This window comes from Microtus pennsylvanicus, chromosome X (genome assembly GCF_037038515.1).
Source record: "Microtus pennsylvanicus isolate mMicPen1 chromosome X, mMicPen1.hap1, whole genome shotgun sequence".
NCBI lineage: Eukaryota > Metazoa > Chordata > Mammalia > Rodentia > Cricetidae > Microtus > Microtus pennsylvanicus.
Window position 1 is genome coordinate 42165391 of NC_134601.1, and position 13723 is coordinate 42179113.

A 13723-nucleotide genomic window follows, 5' to 3' on the forward strand; every position below is an offset into this window, starting at 1 on the left:
AAATCTGGACTTCAAATCCCGAAGAAATTTTTTATTACTTCTCAGAGTTCCCACCTCTAATGGAGAGAGTAGTGGCTAGAATTAGTAAGAGTAGTCTCACTGTTAAATATTTCAGTGGGACTAGATTAAATTTACCAGGGTGTAAAATCCATCAAGTACAATTGCTTCTCATTTAAAAGTACATCTTAAAAGGCTACATTTTAAGGTGCTCATCTTTTGTGGGTGGAGATGTTCCTGTGCCTCAGGTAGCAGCTCACTGAAGTGGGTGTCTGTGGTCTCAAACTGTGTGCTCTCCTGTGCAATTGCCTCTTCCACTTGATAGGTTTTATTATTGCTAAGAGCAGCATACTTCACCCTTTAGCCAGTGTAGCCACAGACACTTTTTGGCATAGCTAGCCTCTCCCTCTGAGACAAGATTTCTGTCTACTCCTTTCTACCTAGAGTAAAAGCAATTATACAATCTATAATTGACTCAGAGTAAAATTAATATTCTACAATGTTACAGTGCTCTGTTTGCTTCCCTTTCTCCTAATCTTCTGCTTTGCTTTTTCTATGTCCCTCCAGTTGCCCTAGCCTGTAGCCTTCTTTGTTTTTCTTTGACCGTGTGAAGTACAGTTTCTTTTCGGGGCATTTGCACATACCATTTTCTCAACCTGGACAGATCTTCTCCCAGATAGCAATGTCCTTACCTCATTGACTCTCTTTACATCTCAATGTAAATAACTTAGAATAGTCTTTCTGATTGGTAATAACAATATTTGCCTGTTAATTTACAGGTTTTTTATATTTAATTTTTAAGAAAAGAGGCTGTGTATAAGAAAAGAGCCGGAGTTTCAGAGCAGGCAGTAACTGCATTGCGGTGCTGGTTACCCCAGTCCTTACCTTTGTGAAATTAGAAAAGCTAAAGAACTTCTATGGTGTCTTAGTTTCTTTAGTTGTAAAATAGAGATGATACCAGTGTGATAGTTTTCTTGTGAAAATTAGGAGGCATATTTATATATAGCATTGGTACATTCTGGTTCTACGTTTGACATTAAATAATAAGAAAAATGAACAAATAAAATTTTAAATATACTTGTAGGAATTTAGGTTTTCCTTTATCTCTTGCGCATGTAAATTATTAGCAGGAGTTCTTATTGTATGAAAAGACAAAACCATCATTTAAAAAAATCAATGAGAATATAATCTGTCACCCTCTCATTTTCGTTTATGAAATCCTCCTTTAAATGCACACACACACACACACACACACACAATGTGACATGGAACAAAATGTCACCAGTCAATTGTCTTAGCTGGTTCTGCACTATCAAGTGGGTCCTCCGTTCATCTCTCAATCTCAAACGTTTAGGCCACTCTTTTACTCAAGGCTCTGATTTTGACTCATAGGGCTCACATGCTTCTTGTCAAAACCATTTCAGAGCAGTCTCCAGAGTTGCCGTGGTGGCACAGTTTACGGCACTGCTTAAAGGAGCTACTCTTTCCCCTCTGGCCATACAGAAGAAGGCCCATTCTTTTAAGCAGCATACCCTACCTAGCCACAACCTTCCAATCCAGCCATGCATTGTTATTTGCCATTTTCTATGTATGTTCTTTCAGGTCTTTCTGGCTTTGAACCTTTTTTTCCTCTGCCAGCCATGCCTTGCCCATTTCCACCCAGCTCCTACTCATTATTCAAGCCCCAGCTTGCTTGTTACTTCCTCTATGAAATTTCTTTGACACTCCCCAGCAAAACTGGTTAGTCTTTTGTGTTCCCACAGCACTTTGTTCAGGCCTCTGTTGTAAATATTTAACCCACCAGATTATCATTATTGACTTTATATGTTTGTCTCTCTGATATAAAATTGCCCTCAATGGTAGTTTACCAAGCCACGTCAAAGCATATAAACACAAACCAGTCTCACTGCTTGGTAGCAACCTTATTTGGTCCTGATACCCATGTCTTCTTTCTTCCTTTTTTTCTGCCTCTGTTGGTTTCTGTTACCTTTCAATGCTGTCAATGTACTTGAGCCAATAAGAGATGCTGAAGTTAATGATAGTGAAGAGTTGGTTTAAGGCCAGTTGCAGTTTGATTGAACTGTAGGACAGGAACTGGGCACAGAACCTTTTACAGAGCAGATTAACATAAAACTGACTATCTCATTTTAATAGCTTTAAGTAATGGAAGAAGCTCCATATGAACTGATACTTACTGTAGGACCATGGAGCTGGAAGAGACGCTTAGAAGTCTTCTGGGCCAGTCCTTACTTGGTTTTCTTTTAAATCTTCCAAGTGATGACTATTTAGTTTCTGTCTCAGTTATTTCCATTGACTTGGAGCTTACAACCAGCTAAGTAGACCATTTCATTTTTGGACACCTCTAACCTTGCCTCGTTATTCTTTTACTAGAAACCAGTTAGTTTGAATGCCAGAAACCACAGACTGCCTGTAGCACATTCTTCTTCATGAAAGCCATATTAACTAGCAGTGGTCAAACTTAACCTCTGAGTAATATCCTCATCTTCAGAAGTTTAGGAGTAGTAAGATAAAAGTTTTACAATTGAATTTCTTCTATCCATCCATAAGAATTTTAACTGGCCCCTTGTTTTAAAACCTTTGAAGCTCCTGCCGTCACAACTTTTCTCACTATCTTAAACTTTTAGAGTCATATGGGCAGTAGAATCCTGAGATTTCAAGCTAGAATCACAGCTATATCTTTCAGCTTTCCTAAAACTTCATGACAGAGAATTGGAACTAGAGGTAGAGCACAGGCCTTCTGACACTATCATGGACTATATTTACATGATAGAAGACATATGGGTATGCACATTTATGTATTTTAGTTTTATCTAGCATGTATGTGATTTCAAGGAATGCTATAATAAACGAACCATTTCATAATGTAAAGACTAACTCTTAAGCTACATGCCTTGCATCATGTTTTTGCCGTTATTTCCGTACAATGTAGAGCCTAGGCCAGCAAGATAGCTCAGTGAGTAAAGACACTTGCTTCCAAGTTGAATGACCTGAATTTGATTCTGTGGACCCACTTGGTAAAAGGAGATAACTGACCACTATAATTTGTCCTCTGACCTCTACACGTGTGTGTGTGTGTGTACATTCACACTAAATAAATAAGAATAATCATCTTTTAAACCTGCATTAATAGAAACTATTATAAGAACTTGAAAAAACCTTGTTTATTGTGGTAGGTTTCCTTTTTTATCAAAAATATCTTCAGTAGTGGGAAATGTACACAAGCTTCCATTCCTCAGGAGCTATTGACAGTTGCTGGCTTCTGAGGGAGGGAGAGTCCGTTTCTGTTAAGGGTGTGGCTCCTGGTAGGTTAACCACACTCTAAGTGGTGATCCCACACCCAGAGATATATGGAAGGAGGACTGGGGGCATGGATATGATCAATATACATTGTATTAATAAAAATACATAATAAAAACAATGTCTCAAACATAATAATACTTATTTTTCCTAATCATAGTAATAACCTTTATTTTCTATGTACTGGACATTTACTAAGTGTTTTATACATTGCTTCGTTTAATCTCTTTGGAAACCGTATCAAGCTGAAATCATATCGCGTATGTTATATATAGTTGGAGAAATCAAAGGCTAAGGAAAACTCAACTTTACTGAAAAACAGCAAATATACAATAGCACCTAGATTTAACTCGGATACAAACTCCAAAACTTGCATTCCAAAACACAGTCCTCTTCCAATAACTTCACTCCCTTCTCTCTATATAGATTCTTGCTTCATTCACTCAACTAATCATCCAGTCTCATGTCAGATGGAAAAAAATCTTTGAGTAAGCATTCTTCTCCTTTGGGCATTCAGTTTCTCAACTCCTAGTTTCCCACAACTTCCCTTGTATCCCCAGTTTGTTTGTTCCAGTATAGTTTCTCTTCTCCTGGGTTGTCTTTTAGAATCCCAAGGTACTATTTCCGTATATATGCTTTTTTTTTTCTTCACAGCAATCTTCTTAGTCAATTTAGGTCTTATGAACTCCCGTACTCCAGTCAGAGCTTCTCATTTGGCTTCTCATTAGAAATGCCAGTCTAAACGCTTTGATTTCTCTTTCTGTATAAGGTGTGCAGCTAACCTCAACAGATTTACATGGAATACTAGTTCAGTCCTCAAGTTCTACGAAGGTATGACTCTGAAATCTATGACTTTGAGGGCTTTGGGGGAAGATTTCCCATAGGGGAACTGTGCAGAGTCACCCTGACTCTGCTCTTCTCTACAACTGGTCACATGGAAGCCTCATTTGGAGAGTCAGAAGTTAGTCCATTTCTTAGAAATTATAATTAAGTAAATAGCCCAGATTTCTAGGTAATTTAGGTCAAACATTGCTTTCATTTTCTTTCCTTCTTCCCTTTTGCCTTGGAATTAGTCTTTTAAGAAAAGTTAGCATAAAAGAAGAAACAGTTTTATAAATGGAACATCAATGTACCTATGACTGATATTTTCCTCGTAGAAAAATAAAAAACAATGGATTTCAGGAAGGAATTGTGAATATGTGGTATCAAGCTTTTACCATATTTAGATGTATAAGAATCCGTTTTTTGAATAATGTTTTCTTTATTGGAGATTTGAGGAATAATAGAGGAATTAAAATACTTAAAATTATAGTAATATTTTTATAGATGGATTGTCTTTAAATTATTGAGTTAAAGAATAACAGAAACCTTAGAAATAAAGGCATTATTGAACATCTTCTGCATTTTCTTCTGATCCACATAAGAACTTTTCTTTGTCTGCGCCAAATCATATACCTGGAACCCTGTTATCAGGCTAGATATTTTTAAATTTATCAGTGAAAACACCTTTTTTATTTTTATTCACATATTGCCTATAATTTTAATAAAACTGATAGATTTTGAGGGGACATTATTCATGTTACTTATCTCTTAGATTTTCAAGGAATTTTACCAGTGTATGATACTGTCATTTCACATATTTGGGGCTTTCTTACTTGCTCATGGCAACATGGCAAATTAATGCTGCTCTGAACGCAAAACCAGCAAGTGGCTGGAGATGCTAGGCCAGAAATTGGTAGTGTTTTGTTCTTTTAGGATAGTAGTAAGACCAGGCAGTACTCATGTCACTGTGTTAGAAAGAAAAATGAAAAAGTGTGAATTTATTTACCATTTTAGTCAGAACCAAGAAGGAAAAGAACTCTCAGTTTGTTTCTGCCTTGCCTATAGCAGAGTTGCAATTTATAGAAAAGGTGAATGGAAAAGCAGGAATGTTCATCTGTAGATATTGCTGTGAGGGCAACCTTCTAGAAGTCTTTTCCTGTGAGAAAATCCTGCTGGCACCAACATTCCCTTGAGTGGCCTGTACTCATCCCTATATGAAATTTTCTGGAATAAATATAATCTTCTAGACCCTCTTTACAGTCTCTTTGTTTTTGTCCATTTTTCAGCCTTCAGGAATTTGGGGTGTTGTGCCATCTCCTGCTGGATGGGTGTGTAGATTCTATCAGTGGCTTCTGAAACATGTAGGTATGAAAGAGCCATGTACCTCCTGCACCTAAACGAAACCCCATGAGCAGAGTACAAGTAGTAATATAAATTAAAAGCCATCAAACTAGACCTTAGTACCAGGTAACTGTATATAAACTCTTCTTTTCTATTGCTTTCTGTCTAGGTACATTTGGAAGGTCTAGCACAAGTGATTCAAATGCTTGTGGTTGACTTTTGAGACAAGGTCTCACTGTGTAGTATATAGGCTGGCCCCTAATCCATGATCCTTCTGCTTCAGTTTCCCAAGTCAAGTGCTTGGATTACAGACATGCACCATCACAGTCAGCGTGAGTTCATTTTATATTTTGATAGTTTCCCCTCTTGTCTCAGAATCGTTTTTCCAGAAGACATTATCAATGAATCATTGTGTGGCTATTTCTTAGTTGTCCTTTCTTGTCAAAATAAGATGTGTTCCTATTGTCTGATTGGCCATCTACTCTTAATTTTAATTTAAGTTTCATGTCAGCAATATCCTAGCATTTTAGGATATTTTACTAGAAGTTGTATTTCTAGACAACTAGTCAAACTATCTGTAATAGAACAAGTGTCTGAATGAAGGCCAAAATTATTTGGTCTTCAAGCAGCAAATGGATCCTCCCTTGGCCTCAAGAAGGGTTGGCTTACCAGAGTAATGCCAGTATTGAACATGACTGCATCTGAAACCTTCATAAAGCTGAACTTCTCTGTTCAGTTATGTGGATTCTGAGGCTGATGTGGCTGTACAAGAGAAAGTACCAGCATCTGGTGACAGGGTCAGCAAATCAGCTTCTCCGGGACATTCTGTTCATAGCAGTGGATCAGTGTGTGAATCACCAGTAGATCCCAGATCAATCAGTCATGACTAAGAACAAAGACTTCAAAGGTGTGAATTTAGGGTTCAGGTTGAAAGGTCTCTGAGACCTAGGATGAGTCTGGTCCTGGCTGAGTCACAGCACTATAACTGTAGCAATGCTCCCCTGAAACTGCTAGCTAGTATATGGATTCAGTAGGAGTCTTAATTCTCTTTCCCAGAACACGTTGCTTGTTTCATTTTCCACATCCCCCCCCCACAGCCTCTGCTTGCTGCACAGGATGTGCTGGCCCAGGGCAGACATATCACTTCCTCCCCACCACTGAAGTGCTCCAGCCCACGACTTTAAGTGTCATTTGTAGCCTGAAGTCATAGGCTAAAGTAAAGGGTGATAGGACCTGGTACAGTGGTATTTTTGCCAAATGGGTGAGTATCAGAGTTGGTTGTTGCTATTCTCTTCTTGTAGAAGGCATATGCCATTTTCTATTCACGATTTCCAGAAAGAAACTCAAGCTTTCTTAAAGCACATAAATAAGTAAATGCTTGTGGCTTTTTTTATATTTTTATAGTGTAAAGTTTCTTTTCTGTTTCCCAAAGGATTCACCTTGAAATTTCCCTCTGCTTCCCAGGGTTACTGTTTCTCCCTTTGTGTACTCACCTCCCACCGCACGTGCCTGTGTAACAGCGCTTGCCTGCTTCATTTCTTGCATGCTTGTGTTCCTTACTGAGGTTGATTATCCCCTCCCAAGAACAAATATTTCAAATATTTCACACTTTTACATTCCCTTGGTAACTGTTAGGAGTTAGGTATAGACCAAAATAAGTGCTTGACTAAAAGCCAGTTGTCTCAGTAAATTGAAGTATCTGTTTATAAGGTGGTTAAAGCACTGGGCACTGTAATCCTATATTAGTGATGTGTGAAGCAAAGAAACCTGAAAATATGTGTTAGGTGCGTCATATGAAAATAAATAAGTTTGCAAAAGTGAGCTTTTTTCATTTATAGTGATTACTTTGGAATAGAGAAGTATCTATATTTTGTTTTCAACTTATAATTTTAAATCATGACATTCTACCTCATTGTGTTATAACAGTATCAGTCATCATTTAATAAAGGTTGGGGATACTCAGTTTCACATTTAGATGCTCTTGTTGTAGTGAGGAAGTTGTGCTGTCTAAAAATGAGGCAGTTGAAATACAAGTTTGAAAACTCTGAAGAAAAAAACCTGTATGTAATCTCCACATAAGATGAATGGAAAAGAGCAGTAGCTGGAAGAGAAGCCGTAAGTACAGTGTGTATGTGTGTGTACACTATAGGACACAGTTCTAACTCATAAACATTTGTAAGAGAGTGCTATAAAGCCATTGTTAGAATTGCTTTGCAGAAGACATTTACTGCCTGTATGTTTTTAATCCTCATGAAGGATACCATTTCTGTGGCATTTTGTTTATAGTTTCTGGGTTACAAAGTTTGAGTGAGTAGGCGAGGGTGACTTTACAGAAATGGCCTTTCTGTGCTAGGGGAACAATTTTGGAGGACTAAAGTTCTAATCAAGCCACCTGAGGTCATGGTTCATATTTGCCATTTATTAGTAGCAAACTAATTATGTTTAACTTTACTAATGTATTAAGGCACATAGGTTGTGTTGGTACAGAAATAAAACTTTAATTCAACAAATGAAGTTTTACTTAATATCTTTTTCCTAGGGAAGAGGAATTGAGCTAGTGATTGAGTCATTTTTATCATTGAATTTAGCAAATTCAAAAAGCCCTTTTGAAATCCAGCCTCTAAGAGCTCCTGTTTACAGACATTAATTGTGATAATATCCATTCCCCAAAGAGTCCCACCCCTCTCTGAACTTGACTTTATACCTCATTCCCTATGGAATAAATACCACACAGTAAATGTCTGTGTGGTGAAAAAAACAGTTTGGGGGTTAAAGGAGTGTTTAAAGTAATAAGGCTGAGATGCATTGGGAAAATAACCTTCTGCTGTGTGTTTGATAGGACTGAATTCATTTTAACATAACATCTGGTACAAAAAGTTGTGAATGCAAGACATTTGAGGGGTTGTCTAGAAAGAGAAGGGGTTGACTGTGTTTACCAATTGCCAGCAGTTAGGCATTTGCAAGTTGTGGTTTTGTCAGGCTCAGAAATGAAGTGCAATGAGGTCTACTCCGCCCTTCAGTGGGAGAAGGTGGAAACCTAGCTCAAGACAGAACCACTTGTGAGTTAGTGCTAATACACTTACCACATGGCTCCTAGTTGGTTTTCATTTATCAGCTTACTATTGCCCTCTTTATATTCTGGACTTTAATAAAAAAAATAAAAAGAGGTCTTTGAAGATTATTGGTTGAACTCGTACAGCTGAATTTTAAGGTCTTTAGTTTCCAGCTGGCATCATGTTACTAGAGATTTCAGTGTGCTTGCTCTCCTTCTTTTCTTTTTCTACTTATTTTCTTAATAAGGTAATTCCAATTCAGAATAGTTACTATAGTTCCAAAGCTTGATTGAAAGATGCATTCAGTTTTCTCTAAATATGCAGCAGTTATAACAACACAGCTGTAGTTAAAGACAGACTTTTTCATAAATCCTTATGGTTTTGCTCCTTAATCACATCAGACTGAATTAAGGTTTTATTCATTTCAGTTTCATGTTTTGTGAACACTTAATTCTGAAAACGTATCTGAACTAAGTACTCCATAGTACTACCAATGGTGACCATCAGGACATGTTCTCCTTCAACGAGCTGGCAGTTTTATAAGGAATGCTTGTGTATATACACAAGCTCTATGATGAAGAAAGTAAAAACGTCCACCTTAGGTGGAGGTACAGTGACAACAGAAGTGGGAGGAATTAGTTGAGGCTCAATAGATTGACAGTTTTAAGGACTGGACTTTAAAGCTGAATCTCTGTGGACATTTCAAGATTCAGTTCCATCATCCAAGGGTGGGGATATGGAAAGGATATGCATTCTATATCCAAAAAAAAATATCTTGAACTATGATATTCCCCCAAGGAAAGGAAGATGGAGAAAGTCTTCTGGAGGCAGAGCTTAGCCCTCATTGTAGCAATGTACATTAACAAAGAAAATGACATTTCCAGCAACCAGCTGGGGTCATCTAATATAGGACAAATGAATAGCTGGTTCTGAAAAAAAAATAGATGGTTCATTAAGTGCAGATGTTGACACATATTCTAAAGGGAAATTCTTGAAATTTAGTGAAAAAATAGGATGGATGTACTATGCACATTGTTAAAACAGAACCATTTTTCAGGAACAGATTATTTAATGCTGATATGTTGTAGTAGATTAGCTCTGAAGAGTAAAACTTCAGACAAGTGCCCAAATTATTTATAGCTATGTTTATTTTTAATATTCATATGTAGTCCACATTTAGTTTTACTGATTTTTTATAATGCTCTGTAGAAAAGCAACCCCTAAGTGGAACAACTCAGTAGCTGGTTTGGGCCCTGCATATATTGACTATCTTGGAAACATTGTCCCAAGAAAGTCTCATCTCAAGGGTCACAAGCTTATGATGTCCTGTTCTAGATGATTTTTGAACTGATAATACAGAGCAGACCTAAATGATGAACTCAAAACATAAAGATGCTTCCATTTAGAACACAGATTCTTTGTCACTCTCCTGCCCAAAACTATTTTGAATTTTCCCCTCTATAAAATTTACTGGTTAGCATTTTACTTTTGTTGGAACATTGACCTGTGATTATTTTATTCAGTATTTCTATATAGGCCTTTGAAAGGATACCTATCAATTTTAGTGTCCCAAATTTTCTTAAGCAAACACATTGGGTTCTGGTGTTTTCAAGGTTTCCATAGAAACAGGACATCTTGTTGCCTTTTTTTTTTTAATCGCTGTGGTTTACAATTCTGTATATGGAAAGGAGGCATCTTATCCTGGCCAATGAAGCAAAACTAGTAAAATATCCGTGATGTGCTAGTTTAGTATGCCTGGTGTTTTAGGGAAACCTGTATAAATCCAAGAGCTAGCACTATAGTTAGGGTGACCAGATGTATATTTTTGACAGGGCAACAGAGCTTCCTAGGCAGCGAGCCATACTTGCAGAGGGAGTGGTTGTGGCGAACTGGAAGACTGCCCTGTGCTGGTGAAATGAGAGCCAGTGTAGATGCATGAGGAGTAACAACTTCCAGGAATGCTTCCTTTGGACAGGGTCGATACTTCATTGGGTTTTTAGTTGGTATTTATTTTATAATGACTAGATTTTTAGTATTTAACATACAGTGTTCTAAAGGATTTTATTTATGTTTTGGCTTTTTATTTTGTTTGTTTTGGTATGTAGACCTCTAACCTCATGAACATAATCCTTTCTTACCCTCTGTTCTCCCTCTTTTGTGGATAGAGCTATCTCATATATTAAATTGAATTGGTTCAGATAGTGGGCAAGTAATCAAACTCAGTCCAGATGTTTTAGTTTTATTTTTTGTTTGAGTTATTAGTGACCTATTGTAAACCATAAACTTAGTGGTCATTGGCTCAGTAGGCAAGTGGCTAGTAATATCACCATGTGAGTAAAAGCTCCCAAATTTGAAACAGTTGCAGGAAGACAAGAGTAAGCAAGAAGAATGAATGACTGCGATTGGGATGGAAAATAAATAAAAATTTTAATTAATAAAAAATTCATACAAAAAAAGAATAAATGAAATATTTATTTTAAAATTAGTTGTGCTTGGTTTAGTGACACAGATGTGTCAGAATAGGTTGTGTTGTCTAGGAAAGGTTCAGAGAAATGCATTTTTAAACTACACAGAAGATTCGTAATTAGCATGTTATCATGCTTGTAGATGAGTAAAGTCAGGAAACTAATTTGTTCTCTTTGAGCAAGTTCTATATTCCCCTAACAACCTTAATTACAGACTTGATTTGCTTAGCGGATCCTTATTTTCCAGATTTGCTAAAGGAAACCTTCAGCCAAGGTCTGTTTGAATTAGGCCAATTTTTTGAAATAGTAGAGTTTAAATTAATGAGGCTTTATTCTGTTTGGAGAGTTTGTTTTCCATCATTGATAATTATTTCCAGGAAAGTTAAATCCACAGAAAATATTCACTCAGTTTCCTTAATGTTGTTTACCAAGGCCTAAGAAGTGGCTTTTAGTTTCATGGGGCTCCAGAGAGGCCATGGCAGATGCAGACGAAAATGAAGTGCTATAGCCGGTCTCATACCCACGGAGCAGGCTCTGAGCAGCATTCTAAGCCAACATTATTCCATAAAAAAGCAAGCCAGACCTTGAAATTTTAAAGTCTAATGTGATTGATAGAGTTCATGCCAGTGCATGCTTATACTTTAACCCCCCATGAGCCTGGTGAGTTGTAAGAGCCTCCAAGTCAAGATTTTGACAGTCCTGCCAGGTGCACACTGTTCCCACACACCTTCCACAGAATCTGCTTTTTCCTACTAAATAATCCTCATGGCTCCAGAGGCTTGATTTTCAACAAGACCTTTTCTCCCTTTGGACATTGGACATTTGCTAACATGAAGTCCATCGGAGAACAGGAAGTGGCGACAGGATTTATTTTAACAGTGTGAGTATATGTGAATTGTTGGTTGATTTCCTTCAGGCTTACGTTCACTTAAATAGACCATTGTACTTCTTTTATCATCTGTGCCTACCTTGATGTTTTATGATTCATCCAATTCATAATATGTCCCTTTACAAGAAGGTGTGAGAAGCATAAAATGGGTTAGTATTATGAGCCCCTATACGTTTCATGCTACAACAAAGTGGTAATAATAGCACATAAACATAAGATGCTGTTGAGCTCCGTCAGGATGCGAGCATTCATGTTTTCCTCAAGGGGAAAAGGCTTGTGAGATCAAAGCCATTCTGTGACTCTATCATAGGAGATTATTATCTATTTATAACACCGTGTGAGTTTCAGATAGAAAAATATTGCCAAACAGTGGCATTGGAATGCACAGTAATATAAATAAAAACTAAAAAAAAAAACAGTTGCCACATTCTAAATGAACATCATTTAATGGCTTTAAAAAAGGAAGATACACTTTAAATGGCATAGTTTTTAAACTGAGCAATAAAAGATTTAATAAAATATATGCAGCACAATTATTTTAACGTTTATTATATTACCAATAAATACGTATTAAAATGAGGCTATATGAGACTGCTTTTCCTATATTTTTATTTTATTTATTAAATACCTACTTACCAGCTATAGTATGTTAGGTAGTAAATGTATAGCAGTGAACAAAAATAAGAATAATATCCATTTATCTTGGGTGTAATTAAATTATAATATATACATGGTACAAATAAAAGGCCTTTCAAATTTCAACTCCCTTTGAATCTAGTCATGTTACTGCAGTGTAGTGATACTTTCATGAAGCAAGGTTTTTTAAAAAACTGAGTAGAACATGGAATGACCCTAGATACAGTCTTGTGCTTTCACTGTAGCAGGCACTTAAAATATCTGTTAAAATAAGTTATGTTCATTTGATATTCCGTGCTTCCCATAGTCATTATAGCCACTACCTGTTTATAGCAAGTTCTGCAATAGATGAAACTTCTACTGTCACGTGATTATGATTTAAGTTGAATGGCTTTTGTCCATTGCATTTTCCTACCCTCAGATGATGCTGTCACTGTCACTGTCAGTGGTGGTTTTATACAAATGCATCATAGGCAGAATCAGCTATTGCTATTTCAGCTGCACATTGTGAAGTCTTTCCAATGTATTTTATGTGCTTTTCTCATGAAAACAATCAAAGGAGGAAACCTTTTCATTGAATTGCTCCATTTTTGATGGTAAAAGAATGGAAAACTATACTAGCAAAATTTGTCTTTGCCCTTGAAAATTGGGTTTCTTAAGCTACAACCAAACAAGAAGCAAGGAGTTGAAATGCCCTTTTCTGTTTATCAGACTCAGTCTAAACATATTGGAGGGTCTGAAGTAAAATCTGTTCCAATTTAAAAGATTGGGGAGTAGGATGGATTAAAGTCCAAGAGAGCTTGAGTACATCGAGCACCACATATTTCCCCTGTACTGAAGCCACACATGGCATTTTGCTATTTACTTGAAAATGAGCACTGAGGTTATCTTGCCCTGACCAGCTTATATTCCTACATAGTTGTACACACACAAACAGAACATACAGTGGCTTTTGCCATGGGGACAAGACTCTGCTGTTGTTAGACTTTAATAAACGGGAATTAAATGTCTTCTTTTAGAAATATGTAACTTTTGCTGTTGAATGTTCCTTATGTAACTAAGTAGCTAAGGAGAAATGATGCGTCAGACTAGATGGAATGCAGGATAAGATGAGCAAGGGACAAGCAGGAGAGGAGAGCTCCGCTGGATAAGAGCAGGACAGGGAGAGAGCTCCACTGGATAAGATGTATAAGGAGCAGGAA

General features: G+C 37.0%; 1 protein-coding gene across 1 annotated transcript in view; it reads left to right on the forward strand.

Moving 5' to 3' along the window:
- The window catches only part of Ammecr1 (AMMECR nuclear protein 1), a 107687-nt gene that overhangs the window by 61840 nt on the left and 32124 nt on the right, over window positions 1–13723 (forward strand). The window lies entirely within an intron of this gene.